The sequence below is a fragment of the Falco cherrug genome, chromosome 5 (assembly GCF_023634085.1).
Source record: "Falco cherrug isolate bFalChe1 chromosome 5, bFalChe1.pri, whole genome shotgun sequence".
Taxonomy (NCBI): Eukaryota; Metazoa; Chordata; class Aves; order Falconiformes; family Falconidae; genus Falco; species Falco cherrug.
In genome coordinates, this window is record NC_073701.1 from 41726723 (window position 1) to 41735697 (window position 8975).

Here is an 8975-nt window from a genome sequence, read left to right on the forward strand (position 1 = left end):
TAAACTATGTAAAAAAAAAATTAAAAAAAATCAAGTGTTAGGAGCTGGGGAAGGGAGTAAGCAATTGTCATAAAAAGCAGCCAAGTAATAAATTACTCTCTGGAAAACAGAGGTGCCCTTTGAGGGGGGAAATTAACTACAAATAGCTTATTTGGGGTGACTTAGATATCAATTAAATGTTTTTCACTGTCCATGATTGAATACTGACTCTTGAAATGTAAGATGGTGTAAAGACTGAAGTGTAAAGTATGTAGAGATGACTAAGGAAAATGAGATTCATGAATGAATAACTGATTAGTTTCAGAAAGGAGTATGTAAGTCTGTGCTTCTGGGCATGTTAAAATGAATTTACCTACATTTCTGCTTTACACAGTTGGAAATCCACATTAGCACAAAATTTGGCATTATATAGGTTGTATTTTTATATGAGCAAATTATTTTTGTAACTCTGAAGCTATATTGCAAAGGTACTTGTGATGAAATTGGAAGTCAATCACAAGATTTCATCTAGTATCTCATAAACCCCATCTAACCTTGCTGCTGCAAAAGTAGACAGTGCAGTGCCACAAAAATATGTATCCATGTTTCTAAAGTTGGTCCTTACTGCACCACTGAAAAGCTGTCACCTGTGTGAACTGGGAAGTGACATCAACGAATCTCTTCCAAGGCTGCCTGATTTACCTCACTAATCTTTACCAAATCAAATCAGAATGAAAAAAATAAGCAACAATAACAGCATCACCCTTATTTTTCTTTCAGCAAGTTCTTTCAAACAGGTTCTACCAGGGGAGTTTATCAAGGTCACATATTCATAATATCTCTGTATTATAAAACATACAATATTGTATTCACTGTTACAATATCTCATTACTGTTTAAATTGAGTTGCAGTTTATATAGTTTATTTTGTATATTTACCAGTCATTGTCCTTTTCTTTTTTATTGTTTCCTGTATCTTATTGCACTACTGCCATTATAGAGAGGTGAGGTTTTAGAAAATGTGAAGAAAATGAAAAAAGGGTAGGTGAAACATAAGTTCAAGAAGTACTGGTGCGAGTGATTTGCAGTCAGTCATTGTGCAAGACAAAGGTTTGGCTTACCTGGTGCTACTCTGAGCACAAGTACTGAATGAAAGAGATGTCTGCCAACTTTCTTGGCTCTGATTACTGATCACAAGAAGAATATTCAATTATGTATCAGCAAATTAAAATTTTATTGACTAAATTAGTCAGTATAAGTAATAAGCAGCGTGTCCAGGCTGCATAAGGATGCATTTCCTGGTGAAATCTATACAGAGGGAAACCTGTACCATGAATGGAAGCAGTTGGTGTGTCGGTCATGTCCTTGATCTAAATGATCAGGGAAAGAGGATCCCCTCTCACCTGTTGCCACCGATCCATCTAGCCGTTCTTATTAGATCCAAATCTTGAAGTCCACAAAATCAACGGGTTTTGTAAAGCTGCAGGAGGCATACCACAGAGCTCAAAGCTGGTTACCTTTGAGCCACTGCCCAGAAATTCTATCAGTTTTAAACATTCATAGTACCATAGAAGCATGTAGGTTGGAAAAGACATTTAAGATCATCAAGTCCAACCGTGAACCCAGGACTGCCAAGCCCACCACTAAACCATGTCCCTAAGGACCACATCTACACATTTTATGAACACATGATCACTTTCAGGGACAGTGATTCTACCATGCACCTGGGCAGTCTGTTCCAATGCTTGACCACCCTTTCAGTGAAGAAATTTTTCCTAATACCAAATCTAAACTTCCCCTGGCACAACTTGAGACCGTTTCCTCCTGTCCTACCACTTGTTACCTGGGAGAAGAAACCTACCTCCATCTTGCTACTGCTCCCTTTCAAGTAGTTGCAGAGAGTGTGAACATTCCCCCTGAGCCTCCTCATCTCCAGAGTAAATAACCCAGTTTCCTCAGCCACTCCTCATCAGACTTGTGCTCTAGACCCTTCACCAGCTTTGCTGCCTGTCTTTGGACATGCTTCAGCACCTTACTGACTTTCTTGGAGTGAGGGGCTCAAACTGAACACAATATTCGAGGTGCGGTCTCACCAGTGCCCAGTAAGGAGGACAATCACTTCCCTTGTCCTGCTGGCTGCAGTATTTCTGATACAAGCCGGGATGCTGTTGACCTTCTTGGCCACCTGGGCACACTGCTGGCTCACGTTCACCCAGCTGTTAGCCAGCACCCCCAGGTCCTTTTACTCCAGCCAGTCTTTCCCAAGCCTGTGTTAGGTGGGGTTGTTGTGAGCCAAGTGCAGGACCCAGCACTTCTTGTTGAACCTCACAAAATTGGCCTTGGCCCATCAGTCCAGCCTGTCCAGATCCCTCTGCAGAGCCTTCCTGCCCTCAATCAGATCAACGCTCCTGCCCAACTTGGTGTCATCTGCAAACTTACTGAGGGTGCACTCAATCCCCTCATCAATTGTCAATAAAGATATTAAACAGGACTGGATCCAATACTGAATACTGGGGAACATGTTCTTCAGTCTCAGGAATTTTTATTATTTTTCTACTGTATTTGGCCAAAGCCAGAAGCAACAGCAGTTCTGAATGGTCCTCAAAAGATTAAGGATGACAGAATCACATGGCAGTTGAGGCTGAAAGGGAACCCCAGAGATCCAACCACCCTGCTCAAGCAGGGCCGCTGGAAGGTGGTTGCCTAGGACCATGTCCATATGACTTTTGATTATCTCCAAGGAGGGAGATCCACAACCGCTCTAGGCAGTCTGTGCCAGTGCTTTTTCACCCTCAAAGTAAAAAAGTGTTTTCTGATGTTCAGATGGAACCTCCCGTATTTTAGTTTGTGCCCATTGCCTCTGTTCCTGTCACAGGAAGAAGAGCCTGGCTCAGTCTTCTTTGGACCTTCCGTTCAGGTACTTATATACAGTGATGAGATCCCTCCCGAGCCATCTCTTCTCCAAGCTGAAAAGTCCCAGCTCTCTCAGCCTTTCTTCATAGGAGAGATGCTCCAGTCCCTCAATCATTCTTGTGGCCTTTCGTTGAACTCTCTCCAGTATGTTCATGCCTCTCTTGTGCTGAGGACCCCAGAATTGGACACAAGACTCCAGGTGTGGCTTCACTGGTGCTGAAGATCTCCTAGCAGTCCTTTCTGCTATGCTAGTATTTTAGGTAAATGTTGCAATCATAATTTTGTAATCAATTTTTATCTTGCAGAAATATTTGCAATGTTTTGTTAATACTATGGAATGAGTGCAAAAGCTATTGGTTTTTTTTAAATTTGCATGTGTGTTTGTGATGGCTCATTAAAATATGTTATTTAAAAAATATTAATTTCCGAGTATATCTCCTTTATCCCATGGGCTTTCATTGACAGAAGTAGAGACACTCAATAGAATTACAGAATCATAGAGTGGTTTGGCCTGAAAGGGACCTTCAAAGATCAGGTAGTCCAAATCCACTGCCACGGGCAGAGACATCTTTCAATAGATCAGGTTGAGCAAGCTCTATCCAGCCTGGCCTTGAACACTTCCAGGGATATAGGGTATCCATAGCTTCTCTAGACCACCTCTTTCAGTGTCTCACAACCCCTAATGTAAACAATTTCTTCCTCATGTACAATCTAAATCTATTCTCTTTCACTTTAAAAATGTTACTCCATCTTCTGTCACTACAGGCCATGGTAGAAAAGTCTCTCTCCATTTCTCATAAGCCTCCTTTATATACTGAAAGGGTGCAATAAGGTCTCCTTTAAGACTTTTCTCCTCCAGGCTAAACGACCCTGACTCTTTCAGCCTATCTTCTAGGCTGTTCCATCCCTCTGATCATTTTTGTGGCCCTCTTCTAGACCCACTGCAACAGATCCATGTCCTTCCTGTGCCGAGGGCTCCACAGCTGGATGACCCCAGGTGGGGTCTCACCAGAGTGGAGTAGAGCAGCAGAATCGCCTCCCTCGACCTGCTGGCCATGCTTCTTTTTATGCAACCCAGGATACAATTGGCTTTCTGCGCTGGAAATAGGCTTTAAGTCAATATAAAACCTGTGCAGAAAATCAATGAGGCATTAAAAAAGTTAATTTGAGCTCTATAATTCTCAAGATTCTGAGATTCTAAACTGGCAAAAATTGGCCACAAGAATGCAGGGCCACAGATACTCTGGAAATGTGTGCACTGACATTGGCCAGAGCAGCATGAGTCAGAGAGAAAATGTGGTTTCACACTGCAGATGCAGGATATTACCTTTCATAGCCTATAACCTTAAAAAAGGTGAAGCTGGGGGAAGAAAAATGAAAGCTGGTTGTTGGGTTTTTCTCCTCATACACCAGGCACCAATTTGTTTGTACCCAAAAACCTCACTACAGAGAAATATGACCACTTCAGAAAGCTTTCCCATTAGTGTATCCTCAGTCAATTTCTCTTTCAGTAGAGATAAATATCTTTTAGGGCATCTTTGCATCTAGCTAGGACTTATAGGCTTTTCATGGACAATAGTCGCTTAAGGAAACGCATGAGAACTAATGGTCTTTTCTGTGTGCCAAAGGCTTGTCCTGTCCCAGTCTGCAGATGACTAGTGTAATCACAAATCTTTACCAAGAGAAAGACACGACACCAAATATCTTCAAACTGTCTTCATTTACTTTGTCCTTCATAGAATAACTTTATTCGCTGATTTTAAGATCTAAGGAGAAGTAAAGTAGACATACTGGTAAGGAAGACAGAATGGTGTAGGACAACTTGATACCAAAAATACTATTAAAAACGTCTTCTTGTGATTTAAGCAAAGTGGAATCAAAACACTGAAAGAATGAGGATTAATATGTTCTCTGAGTAGTATTTCTCATAGTGTATAAGGTCAAGATCAGACTGCTTATTATAGTCAGTAAGTTTAAGTATTAGAACACAGAAAATACAGGTGATCAGTGGGCAATGATGATTACCTATGTTAGATGCCCCACCTGTATCAGTTAAGTGTCTTTGAGTGATTGCCAAGGAAGTTTATATGCTGAGCACAGACCCACATCAGCTTGACTACAAACTGTATCGTGTCTACCTGAGAAGCAGATGTAGTCTTTGCTTTGTATCACTGTCCTAGTTCCCAGTCATCCAGATCAGAATAGCTATTGGAGTGCACAGTGGCACCTGGTCTTTCTTTCAGAGGGGAATGAGGCAGAGGTCTGAGGTTCTCATCCCAAAGTGAAAAGAAAACATGGCCATGATGCACTCACAAAAAACCTAGGTTTCAACTCCCTCAGGCTGAGGACTGCCTAGAACTCAAATATTTAACGTATGATTTAATTTCAAGATTCCTGTCATCTTGTTTAGTACAGGAATGGAGCTGCTTAAAAGCTTTTACTTCAAATGCGATATGGGTTCCTGGAACATACTATAGAGCACACTATGTGTGACAAAAAAAAAAAAAAAGAAGAAAAAAAAAAGAAAAAGAAAGAAAAAGGATCAATCCTTTCTTGGAAATGGAATGCTTAACAAAAAGCCACATTAAAAGTAAGCTTGCTAATGCAACCAAATAACTGAAAATGAATAAGGCTATACTGAAAAAAGTGTGGTTCTAGTGCAAATGCACAGATTTTTAGTCTCTGAATGCATCTGGAGGCATGGAGCAGGTGGGACCTAGTCAATTATCTCCTAGTGGCTGTATGATTAAGTATGGTTATTCATATCAATGATAGTGTAATTGTCTGTCACATTCTTCTGTGGTTCTTGAATTTCTGAAGCTCTCAGCAAAGTCAGTCTAACCATTTATTTTAGCGTACCTCTTGCGAAGCTCAGAGCACCTAGTGCAGTGCCAGTGTGAAACACTGGAAGACCCAGGAGGGAATTTACTGCAAGTGTGCAAGAACTGATACCTCCTCTCTCTGTCACAGGAAGAAAGTTAACAAGCCCACCAAGGATTTGGGACTGCTTATTCTCTCGTCTACTTCTAATTTAAAAGCAACCTAAAGGTCTCTGTCAGATACTGGGAAGAAAGAATCACCCAACTGGGAATAACACATTTACCTTTTAGAAATTTTTGGTTAAACTAAACAAAGAAATTGATCTTTTCAGAGAACTGTTCTGGAAAGATTTCAATGACTTACTGTTACTTCTGAGAACCCATAGAAAAGGATTTCATGGAGCGGATACTTCAGTGTCTTTCTAAATCATATGCATGCAAGCTAAATTAGCAGACAGGAAAAAATCAACTGTAAAATTTTGTACAATTTTCTAGAGCTATAATTGCACATGAAATGCTTAGCGTTTTTCTGGACATATTTCACAGACTGTGTCCTCATAACAGAGTGTCCATGAAATGTATCACCTCTGAGGTTCATTCTATACTGCTGTTCTAAAACCTCCAAATTTCCAGCTGTTTCCCAGCACCCCCATGGAAGAGGATAGATCCATTCTCCAGTGATATCCTCAGCTGATTTAAGTTTGAATTCAGAGCTCTAGCGATACAGTATCCATACATTTAAACACAGCCCCACTGTTTTCTTGAGAAAATAGGCTTACTCTTCATCTCCACATGATAACTTTTGAATGTAGTAATAGACACCGAAGTTAGACATCTTGGGGACAATTCTCTAGTGCCAATTAGAGCAGTACAGAGTAACCCATCTCTTACTCCCTGTGCTCTGTGTTGGAAAGAGAAGCAGCAAGAAAACACAGCTCTTCTGGTATGCCAGGGATGGTATTTTATTCTAACTAGTTGGCACAAGCCAGTACTTGTTAGTCCTGCAGGGAGAAGAATGGCTTAATTTTATAAGCATATGGAGAGATAACAAGAAATCTTAATATAAATCACTTATAAAGTTAATTAATTAAGGGACATAAACCCATAGGAAATCAAGGACTGTTTCCAGGGATCATTAATATACTTAGCTGTTGCTGTTGGTTTTTTCCTCCCCATGGTTCCTTGAGAATTGTAAGACAAAATAATGAAGCAAGAAGCTGTAATTCCTACTGTTCTTCACAGATTGGTTACAGCAGCAATCACGAGGACAGTGGCTTCAAATAGGCTTCTTGATAATTCTGGGGATATTGGGCATGGTAAGATTCAGGTAATCTTTCAGAGAGGAAGAAAAATCAGGGAATCTTCTATGTATTCTGATATTATTAACTTCAGAAGAATTCTTCCCAAATGTTGCTTTTTCAAATACATAAACTTTTTTAGGTTTAAAATTTAAAATAAATGAGATACTACACATTTTAGGAACTGGGTTTGGAAGCAAAATGACGACTCCGAAGTAAACCTTCTCAGAAGTGAGGCAGTGTTTCTAAAATATTTTGATAAATTGCATTTTGATAATATAGTAGCACATGGTAGCTTGAATTTCATTGTTTAAAACCCATGTACTGCTGTTTCCTCTTTAGTTCAACTTTACTTTCTTGAGATGTGACAGCCTCTTTTTCTTTTGCCATTTGACTGCAATTGACTTTCTAGAAATCATATCAAAATAATTTGCCCCCTTTTCTCAGAAAAAATAGTGGCTAAAAAAATCCACAGACATTAAAAAAAATAAAATCTATTAAAATCTTTCAGCAGTGAAAGTCATGACCTCTTCACTGTTATTTCTCTTTGCTGTTATTTTTCTGTACAGTTACTGGTATGTAGGATCCAGATGTCTGTTCTGCCTTTACAACTGAAAACAAGGGTAACTGAGAGAATGACTTCAACACACCCCTTGTCAGTGCTACAGACCATTAGCAATACTATAAATAGCATGATCAAATCCCAAATTGCAGATTCAGTCATAAAAGTGTCTACATTTCATGCTGATTCAGAGGGGCAGCAGCATTAACTGCAATCATCAAGGAATGTGACATCTCCACAGTATTTTCTACAGCTCACTGGTCTGGTGACAGGGAAATTTTAAAAAATTAATGGGGACCATGAGATGTGGATAAGTACAGCTTGGCAACTATGAAAGCTGTACTTCCCATTTGCGAGTGAGAATGTAATATTATTCTATGATATATTGTAATAGATTATTTAGATTATGTTTCATTCAGGAAGTACTAAGTCATCTTACTCTGAAAATTTGACCACAATATTTTATTTAATTGGTAAATTTATAAGCCAGGGAATAGGGGGGAAGAAGTATTTTCACATTGTTTTCAAATTTTTTTCTGTTCAAAGTACACTTCCACCTTCTGTTTATCAATTATAATCATTCACTTCTCAATTAGGTAACACTCTAAGAAAGTCAAGATCCTAAAATTCCAAGTTTATGAAGAGACTGATTCTGATAGCTAATAGGCAAAATGTCAATATGCTCTATCCAGTAATTTCCAGCTTCATGGCTGGATTTGTAAGGAATAGCACAATTTTTCTTGATACATTCTTAAGTATCTTATTTGTCTGTATTTTTAAACTGCAACAAACTATTTCAACCAAAATGAAGGATTTACTGGATTGAATTCTCTGGGCTGTCTTAGGAATTGAGGCAGAGTAAACTATCATAATATTTAGAAGATTGCCTAAAACCTCTGGCATAGAGCATGATCCAACAGGAGGGAGTGACAACTGGAAAGACAGGTTGACTGCCCGATATCCCTGCTTAAAACATCTGGTTTACCATTACGGACACTGACCATTTGTCCTGAAATTAAAGATACTAGACACATAATGCTGTTGTCAACAATGATACTAGACAAGTGACATTTCTTTGTCCATGCTCAATACTTTGAATGTCTGAGGAGACCCTAATATTAGTGCAGAGACTTTAACATTGGCAGGACAAACAATGTGTGTGCTATCTCTGCCTTCTAGGGAGAAAAAAGCCAACCAAATTTAGCAAAGCTGTAATAGTTTGAAAATATGCAGCATATATGAGCCGTAACTAGAGTCTCTGATGATTCTGGGAGCAGGTAAACATGGCCAGGAATTAAAACTCTTTGTAAGAAGAGTTTTATGCATGGGAAACAATGCTTGAATGAATGTAAAAGACAAAGCATGCTTCCTCCTATTGCCAGCTACGGATCTATGTTTCCTGAAC